Raw genomic sequence first — 15,067 nt, forward strand, 5'->3', positions numbered from 1 at the left:
TCACTAAGTCAGTCTCTCTCTCTCTCTCTCTTTTTCTTTTTATATATATTTTTTTCCGTCTTCTTCTTCTTCTTCTTCTTCTTCAGACCCTGTCATAGCACTAATGCCTTTCCAATACCACCAGCAGATGGAGACACTCCATTGCAACATTGGTTGTGAGCAGCAGTTTCTAAAAACAAATGCCTCATGGTGGATTTCCCATCCATCAATGGATGGTAAATTTTGTTTTTATCATTCACTGACCACAGAAACCAATGCATGGTCAAGCAACAGCAATGACACACCCTTGTGTATAGGCATGAGACCCTCATGTCATTTAACAGGATTCAGCACCACCCACAAGACAGCTACCTGTCATGTCATGTCAAACCTGCACAGGTGTGCTAGATTATTATTATTTAGTTTTATTTTATTTTTTTACACCAATCAGTGTGCAAACATGGTCATTAAAACGCTAAATGAATAGACGTTCATAAACCAGTCAGTGCAACTCATCATTTTGGTCTCCAATTCTCAAACTCAAATTCTCACCCACGGAGGATTAAATGAGAATCTTTCTTGTTTAACACTGGAATGGGGTGGTGCACTGTTCACTACCCGAAGATACTGCCACATCGGGTCAATGCATAGGGCGACAGAAGCAAGCTTCCAAATCAGCTCCCTTTCTCAAAAATCCATTTAATTTATGGTCCCCAGATAGGGAACGTATGTATCAGTATGTGCTCACAAGTCACCCAAGTGCAAGTATTCACACAAAAAAAAACGTGCCTCAGGATGCGATCTGTCGCAAGATCCTTTCTTTTTTTACACTTGATCTAAGCCAAAAGGCCTAGAGGGGATAACCGGGAAAGGGGTGGACCCAACCATGTCCCCTTCATGAGCACTCACATTACTCATAGGAATGGAAGGAAGGCTGGCAGCCAACCAGCCTCCCATACACTTTCTGGGTGGGTGGCAGTCAGCCACCCATACATACATACAGCACAGGCTAAACCCACATCATCACTTAAAAAAAGGACAGGCGACCATTGCACTCTGATGGAGCATTTAGCAATGCAATCCATAGCCTGGCTTTTGCCTGAACCCCCATCACTCCTCCTCTTGCATATAAGACAATATTTCAGATCTGCATATGAAAACAACACGCCTACCTTTGTTGCACATAGCTGCCTGCCTGTCTCTAGTTACCCCACTGGCTGTAGCTGCGTCCCTTCCGACATGGAATAACACCAACTGTAACGATAAACTGAAAATTAACAGTATAAACCTGCATCATTTTGGACTCTGGTATTTGCTGAATCCGGGTGACCTGACAATCGATGGTGGTGCCGCTGGTGATTCTGGCCTTCTTGGAATCTGTTGGGCCTATGTGTTAGCTCACACATCACTTGGGTATCCATGGTAACTACCACAACATGGTCATCTGCAGTTTACATCTAGCCCGTGGCATTGAATGGCATTTTAAAAGTGCTAAGGGTCCTGGTGCAATAATCCTCCCATGAGGATCAGCCTCAACGGCTTTGTAGATTGCACTCATGTCAGCAACTCCATATACATTTTTTTTTCTTCATGCTTCTTTCTTCATCCTTTTTTCTTTCTGTCATTCAGACTTTCATTCATTCGATCTCTCTCACTCACTTGCTTTAACTCATTTGTTCTCACTCACTCACTCACTCACTCAATCACTCACTCACTCATTCACTCTCACTCACTCTCACTCTCTCACTCACTCGCTCACTAAGTCAGTCTCTCTCTCTCTCTCTTTTTCTTTTTATATATATTTTTTTCCGTCTTCTTCTTCTTCAGACCCTGTCATAGCACTAATGCCTTTCCAATACCACCAGCAGATGGAGACACTCCATTGCAACATTGGTTGTGAGCAGCAGTTTCTAAAAACAAATGCCTCATGGCGGATTTCCCATCCATCAATGGATGGTAAATTTTGTTTTTATCATTCACTGACCACAGAAACCAATGCATGGTCAAGCAACAGCAATGACACACCCTTGTGTATAGGCATGAGACCCTCATGTCATTTAACAGGATTCAGCACCACCCACAAGACAGCTACCTGTCATGTCATGTCAAACCTGCACAGGTGTGCTAGATTATTATTATTTAGTTTTATTTTATTTTTTTACACCAATCAGTGTGCAAACATGGTCATTAAAACGCTAAATGAATAGACGTTCATAAACCAGTCAGTGCAACTCATCATTTTGGTCTCCAATTCTCAAACTCAAATTCTCACCCACGGAGGATTAAATGAGAATCTTTCTTGTTTAACACTGGAATGAGGTGGTGCACTGTTCACTACCCGAAGATACTGCCACATCGGGTCAATGCATAGGGCGACAGAAGCAAGCTTCCAAATCAGCTCCCTTTCTCAAAAATCCATTTAATTTATGGTCCCCAGATAGGGAACGTATGTATCAGTATGTGCTCACAAGTCACCCAAGTGCAAGTATTCACACAAAAAAAAAACGTGCCTCAGGATGCGATCTGTCGCAAGATCCTTTCTTTTTTTACACTTGATCTAAGCCAAAAGGCCTAGAGGGGATAACCGGGAAAGGGGTGGACCCAACCATGTCCCCTTCATGAGCACTCACATTACTCATAGGAATGGAAGGAAGGCTGGCAGCCAACCAGCCTCCCATACACTTTCTGGGTGGGTGGCAGTCAGCCACCCATACATACATACAGCACAGGCTAAACCCACATCATCACTTAAAAAAAGGACAGGCGACCATTGCACTCTGATGGAGCATTTAGCAATGCAATCCATAGCCTGGCTTTTGCCTGAACCCCCATCACTCCTCCTCTTGCATATAAGACAATATTTCAGATCTGCATATGAAAACAACACGCCTACCTTTGTTGCACATAGCTGCCTGCCTGTCTCTAGTTACGTCACTGGCTGTAGCTGCGTCCCTTCCGACATGGAATAACACCAACTGTAACGATAAACTGAAAATTAACAGTATAAACCTGCATCATTTTGGACTCTGGTATTTGCTGAATCCGGGTGACCTGACAATCGATGGTGGTGCCGCTGGTGATTCTGGCCTTCTTGGAATCTGTTGGGCATATGTGTTAGCTCACACATCACTTGGGTATCCATGGTAACTACCACAACATGGTCATCTGCAGTTTACATCTAGCCCGTGGCATTGAATGGCATTTTAAAAGTGCTAAGGGTCCTGGTGCAATAATCCTCCCATGAGGATCAGCCTCAACGGCTTTGTAGATTGCACTCATGTCAGCAACTCCATATACATTTTTTTTTCTTCATGCTTCTTTCTTCATCCTTTTTTCTTTCTGTCATTCAGACTTTCATTCATTCGATCTCTCTCACTCACTTGCTTTAACTCATTTGTTCTCACTCACTCACTCACTCAATCACTCACTCACTCATTCACTCTCACTCACTCTCACTCTCTCACTCACTCGCTCACTAAGTCAGTCTCTCTCTCTCTCTTTTTCTTTTTATATATATTTTTTTCCGTCTTCTTCTTCTTCTTCTTCTTCTTCTTCAGACCCTGTCATAGCACTAATGCCTTTCCAATACCACCAGCAGATGGAGACACTCCATTGCAACATTGGTTGTGAGCAGCAGTTTCTAAAAACAAATGCCTCATGGCGGATTTCCCATCCATCAATGAATGGTAAATTTTGTTTTTATCATTCACTGACCACAGAAACCAATGCATGGTCAAGCAACAGCAATGACACACCCTTGTGTATAGGCATGAGACCCTCATGTCATTTAACAGGATTCAGCACCACCCACAAGACAGCTACCTGTCATGTCATGTCAAACCTGCACAGGTGTGCTAGATTATTATTATTTAGTTTTATTTTATTTTTTTACACCAATCAGTGTGCAAACATGGTCATTAAAACGCTAAATGAATAGACGTTCATAAACCAGTCAGTGCAACTCATCATTTTGGTCTCCAATTCTCAAACTCAAATTCTCACCCACGGAGGATTAAATGAGAATCTTTCTTGTTTAACACTGGAATGGGGTGGTGCACTGTTCACTACCCGAAGATACTGCCACATCGGGCCAATGCATAGGGCGACAGAAGCAAGCTTCCAAATCAGCTCCCTTTCTCAAAAATCCATTTAATTTATGGTCCCCAGATAGGGAACGTATGTATCAGTATGTGCTCACAAGTCACCCAAGTGCAAGTATTCACACAAAAAAAAACGTGCCTCAGGATGCGATCTGTCGCAAGATCCTTTCTTTTTTTACACTTGATCTAAGCCAAAAGGCCTAGAGGGGATAACCGGGAAAGGGGTGGACCCAACCATGTCCCCTTCATGAGCACTCACATTACTCATAGGAATGGAAGGAAGGCTGGCAGCCAACCAGCCTCCCATACACTTTCTGGGTGGGTGGCAGTCAGCCACCCATACATACATACAGCACAGGCTAAACCCACATCATCACTTAAAAAAAGGACAGGCGACCATTGCACTCTGATGGAGCATTTAGCAATGCAATCCATAGCCTGGCTTTTGCCTGAACCCCCATCACTCCTCCTCTTGCATATAAGACAATATTTCAGATCTGCATATGAAAACAACACGCCTACCTTTGTTGCACATAGCTGCCTGCCTGTCTCTAGTTACCCCACTGGCTGTAGCTGCGTCCCTTCCGACATGGAATAACACCAACTGTAACGATAAACTGAAAATTAACAGTATAAACCTGCATCATTTTGGACTCTGGTATTTGCTGAATCCGGGTGACCTGACAATCGATGGTGGTGCCGCTGGTGATTCTGGCCTTCTTGGAATCTGTTGGGCCTATGTGTTAGCTCACACATCACTTGGGTATCCATGGTAACTACCACAACATGGTCATCTGCAGTTTACATCTAGCCCGTGGCATTGAATGGCATTTTAAAAGTGCTAAGGGTCCTGGTGCAATAATCCTCCCATGAGGATCAGCCTCAACGGCTTTGTAGATTGCACTCATGTCAGCAACTCCATATACATTTTTTTTTCTTCATGCTTCTTTCTTCATCCTTTTTTCTTTCTGTCATTCAGACTTTCATTCATTCGATCTCTCTCACTCACTTGCTTTAACTCATTTGTTCTCACTCACTCACTCACTCAATCACTCACTCACTCATTCACTCTCACTCACTCTCACTCTCTCACTCACTCGCTCACTAAGTCAGTCTCTCTCTCTCTCTCTTTTTCTTTTTATATATATTTTTTTCCGTCTTCTTCTTCTTCAGACCCTGTCATAGCACTAATGCCTTTCCAATACCACCAGCAGATGGAGACACTCCATTGCAACATTGGTTGTGAGCAGCAGTTTCTAAAAACAAATGCCTCATGGCGGATTTCCCATCCATCAATGGATGGTAAATTTTGTTTTTATCATTCACTGACCACAGAAACCAATGCATGGTCAAGCAACAGCAATGACACACCCTTGTGTATAGGCATGAGACCCTCATGTCATTTAACAGGATTCAGCACCACCCACAAGACAGCTACCTGTCATGTCATGTCAAACCTGCACAGGTGTGCTAGATTATTATTATTTAGTTTTATTTTATTTTTTTACACCAATCAGTGTGCAAACATGGTCATTAAAACGCTAAATGAATAGACGTTCATAAACCAGTCAGTGCAACTCATCATTTTGGTCTCCAATTCTCAAACTCAAATTCTCACCCACGGAGGATTAAATGAGAATCTTTCTTGTTTAACACTGGAATGGGGTGGTGCACTGTTCACTACCCGAAGATACTGCCACATCGGGTCAATGCATAGGGCGACAGAAGTAAGCTTACAAATCAGCTCCCTTTCTCAAAAATCCATTTAATTTATGGTCCCCAGATAGGGAACGTATGTATCAGTATGTGCTCACAAGTCACCCAAGTGCAAGTATTCACACAAAAAAAAAACGTGCCTCAGGATGCGATCTGTCGCAAGATCCTTTCTTTTTTTACACTTGATCTAAGCCAAAAGGCCTAGAGGGGATAACCGGGAAAGGGGTGGACCCAACCATGTCCCCTTCATGAGCACTCACATTACTCATAGGAATGGAAGGAAGGCTGGCAGCCAACCAGCCTCCCATACACTTTCTGGGTGGGTGGCAGTCAGCCACCCATACATACATACAGCACAGGCTAAACCCACATCATCACTTAAAAAAAGGACAGGCGACCATTGCACTCTGATGGAGCATTTAGCAATGCAATCCATAGCCTGGCTTTTGCCTGAACCCCCATCACTCCTCCTCTTGCATATAAGACAATATTTCAGATCTGCATATGAAAACAACACGCCTACCTTTGTTGCACATAGCTGCCTGCCTGTCTCTAGTTACCCCACTGGCTGTAACTGCGTCCCTTCCGACATGGAATAACACCAACTGTAACGATAAACTGAAAATTAACAGTATAAACCTGCATCATTTTGGACTCTGGTATTTGCTGAATCCGGGTGACCTGACAATCGATGGTGGTGCCGCTGGTGATTCTGGCCTTCTTGGAATCTGTTGGGCCTATGTGTTAGCTCACACATCACTTGGGTATCCATGGTAACTACCACAACATGGTCATCTGCAGTTTACATCTAGCCCGTGGCATTGAATGGCATTTTAAAAGTGCTAAGGGTCCTGGTGCAATAATCCTCCCATGAGGATCAGCCTCAACGGCTTTGTAGATTGCACTCATGTCAGCAACTCCATATACATTTTTTTTTCTTCATGCTTCTTTCTTCATCCTTTTTTCTTTCTGTCATTCAGACTTTCATTCATTCGATCTCTCTCACTCACTTGCTTTAACTCATTTGTTCTCACTCACTCACTCACTCACTCAATCACTCACTCACTCATTCACTCTCACTCACTCTCACTCTCTCACTCACTCGCTCACTAAGTCAGTCTCTCTCTCTCTCTTTTTCTTTTTATATATATTTTTTTCCGTCTTCTTCTTCTTCTTCTTCTTCAGACCCTGTCATAGCACTAATGCCTTTCCAATACCACCAGCAGATGGAGACACTCCATTGCAACATTGGTTGTGAGCAGCAGTTTCTAAAAACAAATGCCTCATGGCGGATTTCCCATCCATCAATGAATGGTAAATTTTGTTTTTATCATTCACTGACCACAGAAACCAATGCATGGTCAAGCAACAGCAATGACACACCCTTGTGTATAGGCATGAGACCCTCATGTCATTTAACAGGATTCAGCACCACCCACAAGACAGCTACCTGTCATGTCATGTCAAACCTGCACAGGTGTGCTAGATTATTATTATTTAGTTTTATTTTATTTTTTTACACCAATCAGTGTGCAAACATGGTCATTAAAACGCTAAATGAATAGACGTTCATAAACCAGTCAGTGCAACTCATCATTTTGGTCTCCAATTCTCAAACTCAAATTCTCACCCACGGAGGATTAAATGAGAATCTTTCTTGTTTAACACTGGAATGGGGTGGTGCACTGTTCACTACCCGAAGATACTGCCACATCGGGTCAATGCATAGGGCGACAGAAGCAAGCTTCCAAATCAGCTCCCTTTCTCAAAAATCCATTTAATTTATGGTCCCCAGATAGGGAACGTATGTATCAGTATGTGCTCACAAGTCACCCAAGTGCAAGTATTCACACAAAAAAAAACGTGCCTCAGGATGCGATCTGTCGCAAGATCCTTTCTTTTTTTACACTTGATCTAAGCCAAAAGGCCTAGAGGGGATAACCGGGAAAGGGGTGGACCCAACCATGTCCCCTTCATGAGCACTCACATTACTCATAGGAATGGAAGGAAGGCTGGCAGCCAACCAGCCTCCCATACACTTTCTGGGTGGGTGGCAGTCAACCACCCATACATACATACAGCACAGGCTAAACCCACATCATCACTTAAAAAAAGGACAGGCGACCATTGCACTCTGATGGAGCATTTAGCAATGCAATCCATAGCCTGGCTTTTGCCTGAACCCCCATCACTCCTCCTCTTGCATATAAGACAATATTTCAGATCTGCATATGAAAACAACACGCCTACCTTTGTTGCACATAGCTGCCTGCCTGTCTCTAGTTACCCCACTGGCTGTAGCTGCGTCCCTTCCGACATGGAATAACACCAACTGTAACGATAAACTGAAAATTAACAGTATAAACCTGCATCATTTTGGACTCTGGTATTTGCTGAATCCGGGTGACCTGACAATCGATGGTGGTGCCGCTGGTGATTCTGGCCTTCTTGGAATCTGTTGGGCCTATGTGTTAGCTCACACATCACTTGGGTATCCATGGTAACTACCACAACATGGTCATCTGCAGTTTACATCTAGCCCGTGGCATTGAATGGCATTTTAAAAGTGCTAAGGGTCCTGGTGCAATAATCCTCCCATGAGGATCAGCCTCAACGGCTTTGTAGATTGCACTCATGTCAGCAACTCCATATACATTTTTTTTTCTTCATGCTTCTTTCTTCATCCTTTTTTCTTTCTGTCATTCAGACTTTCATTCATTCGATCTCTCTCACTCACTTGCTTTAACTCATTTGTTCTCACTCACTCACTCACTCAATCACTCACTCACTCATTCACTCTCACTCACTCTCACTCTCTCACTCACTCGCTCACTAAGTCAGTCTCTCTCTCTCTCTTTTTCTTTTTATATATATTTTTTTCCGTCTTCTTCTTCTTCTTCTTCTTCTTCAGACCCTGTCATAGCACTAATGCCTTTCCAATACCACCAGCAGATGGAGACACTCCATTGCAACATTGGTTGTGAGCAGCAGTTTCTAAAAACAAATGCCTCATGGCGGATTTCCCATCCATCAATGGATGGTAAATTTTGTTTTTATCATTCACTGACCACAGAAACCAATGCATGGTCAAGCAACAGCAATGACACACCCTTGTGTATAGGCATGAGACCCTCATGCCATTTAACAGGATTCAGCACCACCCACAAGACAGCTACCTGTCATGTCATGTCAAACCTGCACAGGTGTGCTAGATTATTATTATTTAGTTTTATTTTATTTTTTTACACCAATCAGTGTGCAAACATGGTCATTAAAACGCTAAATGAATAGACGTTCATAAACCAGTCAGTGCAACTCATCATTTTGGTCTCCAATTCTCAAACTCAAATTCTCACCCACGGAGGATTAAATGAGAATCTTTCTTGTTTAACACTGGAATGGGGTGGTGCACTGTTCACTACCCGAAGATACTGCCACATCGGGTCAATGCATAGGGCGACAGAAGCAAGCTTCCAAATCAGCTCCCTTTCTCAAAAATCCATTTAATTTATGGTCCCCAGATAGGGAACGTATGTATCAGTATGTGCTCACAAGTCACCCAAGTGCAAGTATTCACACAAAAAAAAAACGTGCCTCAGGATGCGATCTGTCGCAAGATCCTTTCTTTTTTTACACTTGATCTAAGCCAAAAGGCCTAGAGGGGATAACCGGGAAAGGGGTGGACCCAACCATGTCCCCTTCATGAGCACTCACATTACTCATAGGAATGGAAGGAAGGCTGGCAGCCAACCAGCCTCCCATACACTTTCTGGGTGGGTGGCAGTCAGCCACCCATACATACATACAGCACAGGCTAAACCCACATCATCACTTAAAAAAAGGACAGGCGACCATTGCACTCTGATGGAGCATTTAGCAATGCAATCCATAGCCTGGCTTTTGCCTGAACCCCCATCACTCCTCCTCTTGCATATAAGACAATATTTCAGATCTGCATATGAAAACAACACGCCTACCTTTGTTGCACATAGCTGCCTGCCTGTCTCTAGTTACCCCACTGGCTGTAGCTGCGTCCCTTCCGACATGGAATAACACCAACTGTAACGATAAACTGAAAATTAACAGTATAAACCTGCATCATTTTGGACTCTGGTATTTGCTGAATCCGGGTGACCTGACAATCGATGGTGGTGCCGCTGGTGATTCTGGCCTTCTTGGAATCTGTTGGGCCTATGTGTTAGCTCACACATCACTTGGGTATCCATGGTAACTACCACAACATGGTCATCTGCAGTTTACATCTAGCCCGTGGCATTGAATGGCATTTTAAAAGTGCTAAGGGTCCTGGTGCAATAATCCTCCCATGAGGATCAGCCTCAACGGCTTTGTAGATTGCACTCATGTCAGCAACTCCATATACATTTTTTTTTCTTCATGCTTCTTTCTTCATCCTTTTTTCTTTCTGTCATTCAGACTTTCATTCATTCGATCTCTCTCACTCACTTGCTTTAACTCATTTGTTCTCACTCACTCACTCACTCACTCAATCACTCACTCACTCATTCACTCTCACTCACTCTCACTCTCTCACTCACTCGCTCACTAAGTCAGTCTCTCTCTCTTTTTCTTTTTATATATATTTTTTTCCGTCTTCTTCTTCTTCTTCTCCTTCTTCAGACCCTGTCATAGCACTAATGCCTTTCCAATACCACCAGCAGATGGAGACACTCCATTGCAACATTGGTTGTGAGCAGCAGTTTCTAAAAACAAATGCCTCATGGCGGATTTCCCATCCATCAATGGATGGTAAATTTTGTTTTTATCATTCACTGACCACAGAAACCAATGCATGGTCAAGCAACAGCAATGACACACCCTTGTGTATAGGCATGAGACCCTCATGTCATTTAACAGGATTCAGCACCACCCACAAGACAGCTACCTGTCATGTCATGTCAAACCTGCACAGGTGTGCTAGATTATTATTATTTAGTTTTATTTTATTTTTTTACACCAATCAGTGTGCAAACATGGTCATTAAAACGCTAAATGAATAGACGTTCATAAACCAGTCAGTGCAACTCATCATTTTGGTCTCCAATTCTCAAACTCAAATTCTCACCCACGGAGGATTAAATGAGAATCTTTCTTGTTTAACACTGGAATGGGGTGGTGCACTGTTCACTACCCGAAGATACTGCCACATCGGGTCAATGCATAGGGCGACAGAAGCAAGCTTCCAAATCAGCTCCCTTTCTCAAAAATCTATTTAATTTATGGTCCCCAGATAGGGAACGTATGTATCAGTATGTGCTCACAAGTCACCCAAGTGCAAGTATTCACACAAAAAAAAAAAAAACGTGCCTCAGGATGCGATCTGTCGCAAGATCCTTTCTTTTTTTACACTTGATCTAAGCCAAAAGGCCTAGAGGGGATAACCGGGAAAGGGGTGGACCCAACCATGTCCCCTTCATGAGCACTCACATTACTCATAGGAATGGAAGGAAGGCTGGCAGCCAACCAGCCTCCCATACACTTTCTGGGTGGGTGGCAGTCAGCCACCCATACATACATACAGCACAGGCTAAACCCACATCATCACTTAAAAAAAGGACAGGCGACCATTGCACTCTGATGGAGCATTTAGCAATGCAATCCATAGCCTGGCTTTTGCCTGAACCCCCATCACTCCTCCTCTTGCATATAAGACAATATTTCAGATCTGCATATGAAAACAACACGCCTACCTTTGTTGCACATAGCTGCCTGCCTGTCTCTAGTTACCCCACTGGCTGTAGCTGCGTCCCTTCCGACATGGAATAACACCAACTGTAACGATAAACTGAAAATTAACAGTATAAACCTGCATCATTTTGGACTCTGGTATTTGCTGAATCCGGGTGACCTGACAATCGATGGTGGTGCCGCTGGTGATTCTGGCCTTCTTGGAATCTGTTGGGCCTATGTGTTAGCTGACACATCACTTGGGTATCCATGGTAACTACCACAACATGGTCATCTGCAGTTTACATCTAGCCCGTGGCATTGAATGGCATTTTAAAAGTGCTAAGGGTCCTGGTGCAATAATCCTCCCATGAGGATCAGCCTCAACGGCTTTGTAGATTGCACTCATGTCAGCAACTCCATATACATTTTTTTTTCTTCATGCTTCTTTCTTCATCCTTTTTTCTTTCTGTCATTCAGACTTTCATTCATTCGATCTCTCTCACTCACTTGCTTTAACTCATTTGTTCTCACTCACTCACTCACTCAATCACTCACTCACTCATTCACTCTCACTCACTCTCACTCTCTCACTCACTCGCTCACTAAGTCAGTCTCTCTCTCTCTCTCTCTTTTTCTTTTTATATATATTTTTTCCGTCTTCTTCTTCTTCTTCTTCAGACCCTGTCATAGCACTAATGCCTTTCCAATACCACCAGCAGATGGAGACACTCCATTGCAACATTGGTTGTGAGCAGCAGTTTCTAAAAACAAATGCCTCATGGCGGATTTCCCATCCATCAATGGATGGTAAATTTTGTTTTTATCATTCACTGACCACAGAAACCAATGCATGGTCAAGCAACAGCAATGACACACCCTTGTGTATAGGCATGAGACCCTCATGTCATTTAACAGGATTCAGCACCACCCACAAGACAGCTACCTGTCATGTCATGTCAAACCTGCACAGGTGTGCTAGATTATTATTATTTAGTTTTATTTTATTTTTTTACACCAATCAGTGTGCAAACATGGTCATTAAAACGCTAAATGAATAGACGTTCATAAACCAGTCAGTGCAACTCATCATTTTGGTCTCCAATTCTCAAACTCAAATTCTCACCCACGGAGGATTAAATGAGAATCTTTCTTGTTTAACACTGGAATGGGGTGGTGCACTGTTCACTACCCGAAGATACTGCCACATCGGGTCAATGCATAGGGCGACAGAAGCAAGCTTCCAAATCAGCTCCCTTTCTCAAAAATCCATTTAATTTATGGTCCCCAGATAGGGAACGTATGTATCAGTATGTGCTCACAAGTCACCCAAGTGCAAGTATTCACACAAAAAAAAAACGTGCCTCAGGATGCGATCTGTCGCAAGATCCTTTCTTTTTTTACACTTGATCTAAGCCAAAAGGCCTAGAGGGGATAACCGGGAAAGGGGTGGACCCAACCATGTCCCCTTCATGAGCACTCACATTACTCATAGGAATGGAAGGAAGGCTGGCAGCCAACCAGCCTCCCATACACTTTCTGGGTGGGTGGCAGTCAGCCACCCATACATACATACAGCACAGGCTAAACCCACATCATCACTTAAAAAAAGGACAGGCGACCATTGCACTCTGATGGAGCATTTAGCAATGCAATCCATAGCCTGGCTTTTGCCTGAACCCCCATCACTCCTCCTCTTGCATATAAGACAATATTTCAGATCTGCATATGAAAACAACACGCCTACCTTTGTTGCACATAGCTGCCTGCCTGTCTCTAGTTACCCCACTGGCTGTAGCTGCGTCCCTTCCGACATGGAATAACACCAACTGTAACGATAAACTGAAAATTAACAGTATAAACCTGCATCATTTTGGACTCTGGTATTTGCTGAATCCGGGTGACCTGACAATCGATGGTGGTGCCGCTGGTGATTCTGGCCTTCTTGGAATCTGTTGGGCCTATGTGTTAGCTCACACATCACTTGGGTATCCATGGTAACTACCACAACATGGTCATCTGCAGTTTACATCTAGCCCGTGGCATTGAATGGCATTTTAAAAGTGCTAAGGGTCCTGGTGCAATAATCCTCCCATGAGGATCAGCCTCAACGGCTTTGTAGATTGCACTCATGTCAGCAACTCCATATACATTTTTTTTTCTTCATGCTTCTTTCTTCATCCTTTTTTCTTTCTGTCATTCAGACTTTCATTCATTCGATCTCTCTCACTCACTTGCTTTAACTCATTTGTTCTCACTCACTCACTCACTCACTCAATCACTCACTCACTCATTCACTCTCACTCACTCTCACTCTCTCACTCACTCGCTCACTAAGTCAGTCTCTCTCTCTTTTTCTTTTTATATATATTTTTTTCCGTCTTCTTCTTCTTCTTCTTCTTCTTCAGACCCTGTCATAGCACTAATGCCTTTCCAATACCACCAGCAGATGGAGACACTCCATTGCAACATTGGTTGTGAGCAGCAGTTTCTAAAAACAAATGCCTCATGGCGGATTTCCCATCCATCAATGGATGGTAAATTTTGTTTTTATCATTCACTGACCACAGAAACCAATGCATGGTCAAGCAACAGCAATGACACACCCTTGTGTATAGGCATGAGACCCTCATGTCATTTAACAGGATTCAGCACCACCCACAAGACAGCTACCTGTCATGTCATGTCAAACCTGCACAGGTGTGCTAGATTATTATTATTTAGTTTTATTTTATTTTTTTACACCAATCAGTGTGCAAACATGGTCATTAAAACGCTAAATGAATAGACGTTCATAAACCAGTCAGTGCAACTCATCATTTTGGTCTCCAATTCTCAAACTCAAATTCTCACCCACGGAGGATTAAATGAGAATCTTTCTTGTTTAACACTGGAATGGGGTGGTGCACTGTTCACTACCCGAAGATACTGCCACATCGGGTCAATGCATAGGGCAACAGAAGCAAGCTTCCAAATCAGCTCCCTTTCTCAAAAATCTATTTAATTTATGGTCCCCAGATAGGGAACGTATGTATCAGTATGTGCTCACAAGTCACCCAAGTGCAAGTATTCACACAAAAAAAAAAAACGTGCCTCAGGATGCGATCTGTCGCAAGATCCTTTCTTTTTTTACACTTGATCTAAGCCAAAAGGCCTAGAGGGGATAACCGGGAAAGGGGTGGACCCAACCATGTCCCCTTCATGAGCACTCACATTACTCATAGGAATGGAAGGAAGGCTGGCAGCCAACCAGCCTCCCATACACTTTCTGGGTGGGTGGCAGTCAGCCACCCATACATACATACAGCACAGGCTAAACCCACATCATCACTTAAAAAAAGGACAGGCGACCATTGCACTCTGATGGAGCATTTAGCAATGCAATCCATAGCCTGGCTTTTGCCTGAACCCCCATCACTCCTCCTCTTGCATATAAGACAATATTTCAGATCTGCATATGAAAACAACACGCCTACCTTTGTTGCACATAGCTGCCTGCCTGTCTCTAGTTACCCCACTGGCTGTAGCTGCGTCCCTTCCGACATGGAATAACACCAACTGTAACGATAAACTGAAAATTAACAGTA

The 15,067-nt window shown here is 43.3% G+C and overlaps 9 pseudogenes; all 9 read right to left on the bottom strand.

The window, feature by feature from the left end:
• Nucleotides 1–576: 576 nt before the first annotated feature.
• Nucleotides 577–840, bottom strand: LOC130285726 (U2 spliceosomal RNA; annotated as a pseudogene).
• A 1,456-nt stretch (nucleotides 841–2,296) lies between these two features.
• Nucleotides 2,297–2,561, bottom strand: LOC130287187 (U2 spliceosomal RNA; annotated as a pseudogene).
• A 1,465-nt stretch (nucleotides 2,562–4,026) lies between these two features.
• Nucleotides 4,027–4,290, bottom strand: LOC130288620 (U2 spliceosomal RNA; annotated as a pseudogene).
• Nucleotides 4,291–5,742: 1,452 nt separating this feature from the next.
• LOC130289934 (U2 spliceosomal RNA) lies at nucleotides 5,743–6,007 on the bottom strand (annotated as a pseudogene).
• A 1,463-nt stretch (nucleotides 6,008–7,470) lies between these two features.
• LOC130285728 (U2 spliceosomal RNA) lies at nucleotides 7,471–7,734 on the bottom strand (annotated as a pseudogene).
• A 1,462-nt stretch (nucleotides 7,735–9,196) lies between these two features.
• On the bottom strand, nucleotides 9,197–9,461 carry LOC130287825 (U2 spliceosomal RNA; annotated as a pseudogene).
• A 1,462-nt stretch (nucleotides 9,462–10,923) lies between these two features.
• LOC130288383 (U2 spliceosomal RNA) lies at nucleotides 10,924–11,192 on the bottom strand (annotated as a pseudogene).
• Nucleotides 11,193–12,651: 1,459 nt separating this feature from the next.
• On the bottom strand, nucleotides 12,652–12,916 carry LOC130287826 (U2 spliceosomal RNA; annotated as a pseudogene).
• A 1,462-nt stretch (nucleotides 12,917–14,378) lies between these two features.
• On the bottom strand, nucleotides 14,379–14,645 carry LOC130289596 (U2 spliceosomal RNA; annotated as a pseudogene).
• Between the last annotated feature and the right edge of the window lie 422 nt (nucleotides 14,646–15,067).

The sequence above is a fragment of the Hyla sarda genome, chromosome 8, assembly GCF_029499605.1.
Source record: "Hyla sarda isolate aHylSar1 chromosome 8, aHylSar1.hap1, whole genome shotgun sequence".
Lineage (NCBI taxonomy): Eukaryota > Metazoa > Chordata > Amphibia > Anura > Hylidae > Hyla > Hyla sarda.